Raw genomic sequence first — 11,932 nt, 5'->3', positions numbered from 1 at the left:
GATGTGGACCACTTTTTGCATGGTTGTTAGAGACCATATACCAACATCATGTACCAAATTTCAGCCGGATCGGATGCAATTTGCTTCTCTTTGAGGCTTCGCAAGCTAAATCTGGAGATCGGCTTATATGGGGTCTATATATAATTATTGACCGATGTGGACCAATTTTTGCATGGTTATTAAAGACCATATACCAACACTATGTACCAAATTTCAGGCGGATCGGATGAAATTTGCTTCTCTTTGAGGCTCCGCAACCCAAATCTGGGGATCGGTTTATATGGGGGCTATATATAATCATGGACCGATGTGGACCAATTTTTGCATGATTGTTAGAGACCATATACCAACACCATATACCAAATTTCAGCCGGATCGGATGAAATATGCTTCTCTAGAGGCTCCACAAGCCAAATCTGAGGGTCCCTTTATATGGGGGCTATACGTAAAAGTGGACCGATATGGCCCATTTTCAATATCATCCGACCTACATCGATAACAACTACTTGTGCCAAGTTTCAAGTCGATAGCCTTGTTCGTTCGGAAGTTAGCGTGATTTCAACAGACGGACGGACATGCTTAGATCGACTCAGAATTTCACCACGACCCAGAATATAAAGGGTGATTCTTTTGAGGTTAGGATTTTCATGCATTAGTATTTGACAGATCACGTGGGATTTCAGACATGGTGTCAAAGAGAAAGATGCTCAGTATGCTTTGACATTTCATCATGAATAGACTTACTACACGGAAAGAAAAAAAACGTTTGGAAAACGTGTACCGAAAACGTTTTTCTTTTGTCAGAGTTTTTTGAATTGCTTCGAAAATTTTAAACTTTTATCACCAACAAAATTCGTTTGTTACAAAATTATTATTTTTTCAATAAAAAAAGTTATTTTTGAAACAACAACACAGTCCATTGCGTTTATATCAAACACTGTTCTTTTCTGACTGTAGGTCTTTAATAAGACACATTTTACAGTTCAAAATTTAATATACTACAATGTAATGTTGAACATTTTTTCGGAATCTTCCGAACATATCTGGAATATATGTTAAAAAAAAAAAAAACTTTGGTCGAAGCAGGGATCGAACGACCACGACCCTTGGCATGCAAGTCGGACGTAGCAACCACTGCACCACGGTGCCAAACTAAATGTTTGTTTCTGTTAAATAAACTTTGTTTGTTCGGTTCGTGGGCGCCGCAAGCTATGCTATATAAATATAACTTATATGGATATTTATCTATTGATGACCATAACAGGTACATAGCTCAGTGGTTAGTGTGTTGGCTTACAAAGTGCATGGTCCGCGGTTCGATTCTCCGTCCAGGCGAAAGGTAAAAAAAATTTTAAAATTTATAAAATCGTATAATTTCTTCTACATTGTTGGTATTACAGGAAAGGTGTTAAGAACTAAAAAAAAGAAAGATGTGAGGGAAAATGCAATTAGCAAGAAAACAATGTTTTTTTTTTTTGAGTTTGTCCTTATGAAATTGTTTTTACATCCTGGAAAAGAATAAACGTTAATCAGAAAAAGTATATACTTTTCTTCCAAATACACTTCCTTACAGCGAAAAGCAAATGAGAAACGTACTTTGTTTGTCTAAAATTTCGTTTGGGAGGAAAGAATTATTTTTTTGCGTGTAACGAGCAACGCTTGCAAATCATTGAATTTTATTACCAAAATCAGTGTTCGGTTCGAAATGTGTTTCGCGCTTTACGTCCGATTTATGGTCTACATAATCGACCAAGTGAGCAAACAATTAATGCGATTGTGACCAAGTTTCGCACTCAGTTTACTTTATTGGACATTAAACCAACCACACGAATGCGTACAGTGCGTACAGAAGAGAATATTGCGTCTGTTTCTGAGAGTGTTGCTGAAGACCGTGAAATGTCGATTCGTCGCCGTTCGCAGCAATTGGGTTTGTGTTATTCGACCACATGGAAGATTTTACGCAAAGATCTTGGTGTAAAACCGTATAAAATACAGCTCGTGCAAGAACTGAAGCCGAACGATCTGCCACAACGTCGAATTTTCAGTGAATGGGCCCTAGAAAAGTTGGCAGAAAATCCGCTTTTTTATCGACAAATTTTGTTCAGCAATGAGGCTCATTTCTGGTTGAATGGCTACGTAAATAAGCAAAATTGCCGCATTTGGAGTGAAGAGCAACCAGAAGCCGTTCAAGAACTGCCCATGCATCCCGAAAAATGCACTGTTTGGTGTGGTTTGTACGCTGGTGGAATCATTGGACCGTATTTTTTCAAAGATGCTGTTGGACGCAACGTTACGGTGAATGGCGATCGCTATCGTTCGATGCTAACAAACTTTTTGTTGCCAAAAATGGAAGAACTGAACTTGGTTGACATGTGGTTTCAACAAGATGGCGCTACATGCCACACAGCTCGCGATTCTATGGCCATTTTGAGGGAAAACTTCGGAGAACAATTCATCTCAAGAAATGGACCGGTAAGTTGGCCACCAAGATCATGCGATTTGACGCCTTTAGACTATTTTTTGTGGGGCTACGTCAAGTCTAAAGTCTACAGAAATAAGCCAGCAACTATTCCAGCTTTGGAAGACAACATTTCCGAAGAAATTCGGGCTATTCCGGCCGAAATGCTCGAAAAAGTTGCCCAAAATTGGACTTTCCGAATGGACCACCTAAGACGCAGCCGCGGTCAACATTTAAATGAAATTATCTTCAAAAAGTAAATGTCATGGACCAATCTAACGTTTCAAATAAAGAACCGATGAGATTTTGCAAATTTTATGCGTTTTTAAAAAAAAAAAAAGTTATCAAGCTCTTAACAAATCACTTTTTGTATACTTTATGGGGTCTTAGAGCAATATTTCGATGTGTTACAAACGGAATGACAAAGTTAAAATACCCCCATCCTATGATGGAGGGTATAAAAATATTTTAATCTGAACCAAATAAAGGAAAATTTGAATCACTCCCAGTAGGAAAAAGCGTCGGGTTTCAGTCATTATAAAGTACCTTATTTAGGAGCCAGTAGTGATGCCGCACAAATGCAAACTCTATTTCAAAATAACATGGGGTGTCATTGGGGGCCAAGGCCTTGCCCTCTCACTTCAATATATAGTGCTTATATGAGGCGTGATCTTATTAGGAGAAAAAATTACCTTTAATAAAGCCTTCTAAATAAGTTGTCTTGTAAGGTCTTGGAAAAAAAAATAAAAAAAAATTTGTGCTATTTTTAGATTTATTGTTTTTGTTTTTAATGGCTTTCCCCAATTGCTTAATGTATTGTTGACATAGAATTTATTGTTATTACAATTTAATTTTACCTTTATAAAATTTCTTCTGAAAGCGGTGTCGAACTCACGACCATTGACTTCATAAGCGCACACTCTACCCACTCGTCTAAGGTCGGCTGTGCTTTGCACAGAGCTAAAGGCTAATTTAAATGTAACAAACATAAACACATTATCCTCCGCATTCCATGACAGCTGTGTTAATAGGTCTGTTATTAGAAACGACAACATAATGAATAGTGATGCTGCTCCACCAAAGAAGCATTGTACTTCCAACACTCCAGTTTTTAGAAACCGAAAAATATTCACTACTCATGATTCTCTGCATTACACAATCAGGGGCTTTCTAACGTCTAATAGTGGCATATTAAATTCGAAAGCATTCTTAAATGTTGTTGACCAGAAGCAAATTTCATCTGATCCGTCTGAAATTTGGTACATGGTATAAGTATATGGTCTCTAACAACCATGCAGAAATTGGTCCACATCGGCCCATAATTATATATAGCCCCCATATAAACCGATCCCCCGATTTGGCTTGCGAGGCCTCTAAAAGAAGCAAATTTCATCCGATCCGGCTGAAATTTGGTACATGGTGTTAGTATATGATCTCTAACAACCATGCAGAAATTGGTCCACATCGGCCCATAATTATATATAGCCCCCATATAAACCGATCCCTCCATTTGGCTCGCGAGGCCTCTAAGAGAAGCAAATTTCATCCGATCCGGCTGAAATTTGGTACATGGTGTTAGTATATGATCTCTAACAACCATTCAAAAATTGGTCCACATCGGTCCATAATTATATATAGCCCCCATATAAACCGATCCCCCGATTTGGCTTGCGAGGCCCCTAAGAGAAGCAACTTTCATCCGATCCGGCTGAAATTTGGTACATGGTGTTAGTATATGGTCTCTAACAACCATGCAAAAATTGGTCCATATCGGTCCATAATTATATATAGCCCCCATATAAACCGATCCCCCGATTTGGCTTTCGAGGCCGCTAAGAGAGGCAAATTTCATCCGATCCGGCTGAAATTTGGTACATGGTATTAGTATATGGTCTCTAACAACCATACAAAAATTGGTACAAATCGGTCCTTAACAATATATAGCCCCCATATAAACCGATCCTCAGATTTGACCTCCAGTGCCCCTTGGAAGAGCAAAATTCTTCCCATTCGGTTGAAATTTGGTACGTGATATTAGTATATGGTATCCAACAACCATGCAGGAATTGGTTCCTATCAGTCCATAATTATATATAGCTCCCATATAAACCTATCCCCAGATTTGACCTCCGGTGCCTTTTGCAGAAGCAAAATTCATTCGATCTGCTTGAAATTTGGTACGTGGTGGAAGTATATGATATTTAACAACCATGCCAAAATTGGTTCATATCAGTCCATAATCATACATAGCCTCATATAAACCGATCCCGAGATTTGGTTTTGGAGCCTCTTGGAGGAGCAAATTTCATCCGAGGGAGTTGAAATTTGGTACATTGTGTTAGTATATGGTCGTTAACAACCATGCCTAACTAAGTCCATATCGGTCTATAGTTATATATGGCCCTCAGATAAATCGATCCCCAATCACACAAAAATTGGTCCATATCAAGTTCATAATTGTATATAGCGCCCATATAAGCGACCCCTATATTTCAATTCTGGCTCTCTACGTACCGTGCAAAAAGTCCATATCGATTCGTAATTATTTGTAGACTTAACTATACATAACTTTTTTGTCTGATATATACCACGTATGGACTAACTCACAATTTAGAAAACGATGTTAAGAAGTTTTAAATACCACAACCCAAGTAATTCGATTGTGGATGACAGTCTTTCGTAGAAGTTTCTACGCAATCCATGGTGGAGGGTACATAAGGTTCGGCCTGGCCGAACTTACGGCCGTATATACTTGTTTTTTTTTCATATTCTGAATAATTTATATAAACATTAATTTTCTGTTTATGTTTATTAATATAATATATAACATTTATTTATGCTATATATATACATTAATATATAACATTTAATAAAGTTTAAAACAATATTTTTTTTAAATTTGACTTTTTGACTTTGTTCCAATTTCTAATTTTCTCATTCAAACTACATTTTTTTTACATGTGATTAATTATGTCTAATAAATTTTCTTGAATTTGTAGAAAAAATTTCATTAAAAATAATCTACATTCTCCAAAATTAACGAACAATTCCTGGTGGGTTCACTTTTTTCTGTGACATTTGCCCTGTAGTGATACCGTCATAGAAAACGATGCATCTTATTGCTTAAGACTTAAGAAAGTAATTTGAACTTCATCCAATATAAACTGTAATTTCAAAAATTTCCTGCCAGAAATAATAAGTGCGATTCGTTTTTAAATGAAATTATTTGAATAAAAAACAAGCCTTCTCGTGTAAGTTGAAATGTCATTAGTAGTCATTCCGATGTTGGGAGTAAAATAGACATTATAATAGGCTTGATTTGAGAAGCGAATGGGCAATGCCTATTGAATCTTTTCGTCTTTAGAAAATTTTAAAAAACACAGATGTTAAAGCACCTTATCATGTAAGCTGTGTTGGAAGTTTCATTGACGCTTTTATAATGCGTATTTTCAGCTCTTATAAATGCAGGGCCCACGAATTATCCGACTGGGACTTTTACAAGTTTTCGACTTAGCAGTGGAAAATGTGGATATTTTGGTCATTTTTGCCCAAATCGGAAAAACATATGTATGGAAGCTATATAGAAATCTGAACCGATTTCAATAAAATTTAGCACACTTGACTACACCACTAATTTTACTCCTAGAACAAAATTTCAACCAAATTGGACTAAAACTCTGGCTTCTGGGGCCATATAAGTCTATATCGGGCGAAAGATGTATATGAAAGCTATATCTCAATCTGAACCGATTTCAATAAAATTTAGCACACTTGACTACACTACTAATTTTACTCCTAGAACAAAATTTCAACCAAATTGGACTAAAACTCTGGCTTCTGGGTCCATATAAGTGCATATCGGGCGAAAGATATATGTGGGAGCTATATCTAAATCTGAACCGATTTCTTCCAAAATCAATAGGGTTCCATTCTGACCCAAAACAGGAACTTGTGTCAAATTTGAAGGCGATTGGACTTAAACATTATTGCCAAAGACACCATGTGTCTATCTCGTCTCATTCTGGGTGTTGCAATCATATGCACTAACTATAATACCCTGTTCCACAGTGTAACGCAGGGTATAACAAGTACGGAAAGTCTAAAGTCGGGCCACATTTTCGATACCGTATCAATTAGATCCACATTTTCTATACCACATCAAATCCGTCGAATGTATTGTGTGCTATATACAAAGGTTTATTTTCCCATATACATACATATAAATCTGAAGCGATTTGGACAAAATATTTTAGACTTTGAGACCGATTTGCTCAGGATGGAGGACTATGGGGACTTTTTATAAATTTGGGCCGATTTTGACCAAATTTAACACACATTGCAAAAATGTTACCTGTACACACTGTGAAAAATTCAAGTTAATCGAAATGTAGTTATGACTTCCGATGGTCATACAAGTCAAATCGGCCGAATGATATATATGGGATCTGTATCTAAATATTAACCGATTTCAACCAAATTTGGCGAGTATCGTAAGAATGTTAATTCTACTTTCTGCGCAACATTTCACATAAATCGGAGTAAAACTGTGGCCTTTAGGGCCATATAAGTATAAATCGGGCGAAAGATATATATGGAAGCTATATCTAAATCTGAACCGATTTCAACCAAATGCATGCATACTAAGAATTTTAATTCTACTCCTTATGCAAAATTTTACGTAAAAAGGAGTAAAACTGTGGCCTCTATGGTCATATGAGTGTAAATCGGGCGAAAGATATCTGAATCGATTTGAACCAAATTTTGCATGCATAGTAAGAATATTAATTATACTCCTTGTGCAAAATTTTACGAAAATGTGGCTATGCGGTCATATGAGTGTAAATCGGGCGAAAGATATATATGGGAGCTATGTCTTAATCTGAACCGATCTCTTCCAAAATCAATTGGGTTTTCTTCTGAACCAAAAAACATACAAAATTTGAAGTCGCTTTAACGAAATCTGCGACCTAGTCTTTGATCACAAAAATGTGTTCACAGACAAACGGACGGACATGACTCCGGAACCTACCCTGAGCATTATTGCCAACGACACTATGTGTCTATCTCGTCTCATACTGGGTGTTGCAAACATATGCATGACTGAAAACATGAGTACATTTAAAATTGACAGCGTTATTAAGTTCTTATGACACCCAGGATATGCCACCAAAATTGTAAAGGAATTCAACTCGTAGGCGTTTTATATTTGTGAGCGGGGTTGTGAGCGTATTTTTCTGAAATTTGTTACTCACGAAGATATTATTTTCGTGGCTCACGCTCATGCACGATATTTTGTTAGTTAAACATGCTCGCGTAAGCCACGAATATTTTCATGCACACCTCTTGCACCTAAAAGTTGTCCTATATAACCCATTTGCAATACCATCTGACCCAATGCAATAACTACTACTTTTGCCAAGTTTCCAGTTGATACCTTGTTTCGTTCGGAAGTTAGGTTGATTTCAACAGACAGACGGCCATCGCTAGATCGACTCAGAAAGTGTGAAAGTGTATGGAACCAAATACAAGAATTAGTCGGAAAGTTTTTTACGAAATAAATATGAAATAAAAGACGAAAAAGTTAAGAAAAATTTGATTATTTAAGTTTTTCCGATTTTTTTACCGAACTTCGAAATACTGTAATAGCATCACATCGCGTGCTTAAAAATATGACTATGATAAGCCCATGTCCCGAGCCCGAGCCAAGTTTGCACCAATTCTTGATCCAAAAAGATGACTAGCATAGCTTTTAGTAGCTTCCCTTTTTTTGCTGGGAAATTACTCTAAGGGGACATTTCCATTTCTCACTGCGTTCTAAAGTCGTGAATGAAAGTTGCATAAGATTCGGATTAAATGCAATTGTGATATGCAATTTGTAATCATCATAATGTAATGCAATGACATGTATCCAAAACAATAATAGATTTCCTAGATTTCTCTTTTTTTCTTTTTCAATTTTACACTGATATTGAAAGCTTCAGTATTAATGAGATTTTTTCCATTCTATTGGTTACATTAAGGCATTTATAAAATATCCCAATGGAAAAAAAAACAACAAAAAAAGGCATATGGCATGTATGCCAAGTTGTCTACTACATTTCCCCCAATACATGCCCCCTCAATCCTCATTCTAAACGACCAAATCCCCCAATGTATGTCTTGATTAAAATGTATGCGTTGCACTTTGTTGCCATTTCTTCTTCGGGAAGGGGGATTTTTAATTAAATAATGCCACTTTTGTTGTATGGATCATTCCTTCATTCATTTGTACGCACAAAAGCTTTGCTGGAAATTCCCTTTTTCAACACAAATGATGGAACTGAATGACGGTTGGAAAATGAAACTGCGAAAGAAATGGAAAAATTGTTTGACATTTTGTACGAGAGAAAAAAACAACCCATGGAAAGACGGACAGATGTTTCAACGACGACGATGACTTCTATCGTCAGATAGTGAAAGAAAACTATTACCACTGCTTCAAAAGAAGATACAATAAAAACCAAGCAATAGAGCAAGGCATTCAAGCTTAATATCAATTACTTGGAATTTGCTGAGCACTCTACTGTAAATGAAGATGTCGTTTCAATTCTCTGCACACAAAAAAAAACCCGTTGATAGGGAATCTTATTGAGAAGACTATTGTAGCAATTTTCTCTATTTGTTTTTGGCGTAATTTATTTAGTATAAATAAATTTCCTCAATTATAGGTTAAATATATATTTTGCATCTTTAACTTCTCAAGATCTTCGTGTTTCATTCATCAAATTACTGTAATCAATAATAGTATGCCTTGGCTGGTAACCCCTTTGCCATATCCTTTCATATCAAACACATCTTCCATGTAAGCCTTTAATGCCCAAGACAGTTGGCCAGGCAGTGACTACTGTCACTAGTGGAACACAAAACATCTTATCATCATCACTGCCACCATCACCATCACTACCACCACCAATGTAATTGTTAACAACTCGGACGCATTTTTCTTCATTGTCTTCCTTGAGAAGTGAGAAACTATAGAGTTTTCCCCTTTTTTCTAATTTGTTGGAAAATAATGACACAAAAGAAATTTCACTCATGTTCAGAGGTTCGAGAAAGTCTCACTAGAAACAGCATTAGAGATAGATGGTATTGTCGACACACCCGCACACAGGACTATGTTATATGGGAAAAAGGTCACCATATTGCTGATGATTGTTGATGTAAAAGTACGAGGTACATATGAACAGTAAAGGAAATAATTAAATTGAAAGGTAAATTTCGTCATAAACAAGATAGTAGTCCTTTTGGACAAGTCTTAGAAACATTAGCGTAGGTAGACAATTTTTCTAGGGGGGAGGGGGTGCTGGGCCATAGCCCCCCTAATTAAAAATTTATAGACTGAACTTATAGGTTCAATTAATGTTTTATTTCATAAAAATGAATAACTCGACAATTCATTTATAATAAAGCAACTAAAAGTAGTTCCACACTTTTCCCAGCAAAAAATTGGGAGTTGTTCTAAAGGCACAACTTTAAAAGCACTTCCAAAAAGGTCCTCACAAAGAAGTTAATTATTTTAACTACACAGGAAGTTTTTTACTTCATTTTTTCATATTTTAATGCATAATTTTTAGTTTTTTTTTTTCAAATTGTTTAAAAAAAGAGTAAGAATAAACAAAATATTACAAATGATTCAAATTTTGCCACAAAAATGCTAAATCCATTAAAACTTTTGAAAATATTCAAGGGAAACGTTTCAAACAAGCGTTAGAATGCATTAAAAATCATAAATAATATAGAAATTATTTAATTGGGAAAATATCACAAAATTTTTTAATTCACATTCAAAACACTGAATTCGGATCACACCTTAAGAAGTGAAGCGAATTCATTGCAACGGCTCACAGTGGTTCCAAATCGTTTTTTTTTTTTTTTTTTGGAAATAATTCTGTAACTTTTGAACGGATAAAGATATCAACATACTTTTTTTCTGTGTGTAAAAGCTGAAGTGATTTCCTTTAAGTTTACCAATTTGTGGGTCCCTGTAGGTCCACGAGCTGATGTGTAGGCGTTGAAAGTTGGTCACCTCGGGGGTATGAAATTTTGAACCGATGTCGATGATTTTTTCTTTGCTGGATAGAACTTGTAAAGCTTTACAAAAAGATTTGCGTGCGTGTGCAATTATCTTTTACCGTTTAAAAGATATGGGCCCTAAAATTTATTTTTTTGCAAAATTTTGACAAAGTGGGGTCAGTATTTGGAACCTAAAAGTTGTGTTTTTAAGTGGATTCGTAATTTTTTTCTTAACTGCATTCCCTGCATTTCTTGTTAGCTGCATTCCCTATGTGTACCCATGTGCTTTAGATAAAAAGTTGTAAAGTCCACAAATTAGAATTTCAAAAAATATCGAATTTTGAAAAAAAAAATTTTAAAGCACATTCTTTGTGTCGTAACATTTTTTTATAGATTTCTCCTAATCTTTTTTTACTTTTTTCTTATAGGCGACCATATAAGTATACGTTTTAAGCTTTTATCGGCCATTTCGGTTAAGTAGTATATGAGTTATTATCCTCCCAAAATCGGCAATTTTTCAAAAAGAAAAAAATTTGTTTTCCAAAATTCTCATTCGGCAAAGCACCGATTGCTAAGCCGAAATTTCAATTTCAAGCAAATCTAAACAAAACTATGTCTTCTGCAGCAACACCAGATTTTGCCAATATTTTACATGGCCTCAGAAGCCAAAGTTTTGCTTAGATTTGCTTGAAATTTTGCACGAGGAGTCTAATTAGTAGTACGGTCAAGTGCGCAAAATTGTTCACTCTAAGGCCACAGTGTCACTCCGATTTATTTGAAATTGCACAGGTACCAGAAATAACGTTCTAGCTATGCATGCCGAGTTTGGTTGAAATCGGGTTAGATTTAGATATATACCCCTTATATATCTTACGCCCGATATGCACATATATGGCTCTAGAAGCCAGATTTTTTCCTCTGATTTGCTTCAAATTTTGCACAAGAAGTATATTTGATAGTATCGTCAACTGTGTCAAGTTTGATATAATTCGGTTCAGATTTGGGTATAGCCCCCATATAAACGTACATTTGCCGAAATGCATTATTTTACCCGAGTTAGTGACGTTTAGTGCAAGATTTTGGCGCATTTGGCTAAGCATGGGTATAAATATAACACATCGTTGGAAAGGTATTTGAGAGAGCTTTATTTCTGTGTAATTATAAGGAACAAAAATACGAAACTTTGAAGTTTTTGGGGTACGGAACAATTTTTTTTTTAAATTCCGATTTTTTTGGGAATTAAAAATATGAATTGAAACCTGAATGACTTTTGAACTAATTGTGATATCATTATGATTTTTATTGACTTTTGCAGGGAAATTTGTTTTAAGAAATATTGTTGAATATACCATTCGCAAAATTGGTATCAAAAAATCCCCAAAATCCCCAGAGTGGGGACATATATTGAAAAAACGTTATTTT

This window comes from Haematobia irritans, chromosome 2, assembly GCF_050003625.1.
Source record: "Haematobia irritans isolate KBUSLIRL chromosome 2, ASM5000362v1, whole genome shotgun sequence".
In the NCBI taxonomy this organism is placed as follows: domain Eukaryota; kingdom Metazoa; phylum Arthropoda; class Insecta; order Diptera; family Muscidae; genus Haematobia; species Haematobia irritans.
This window is presented reverse-complemented; position numbering follows the sequence as displayed.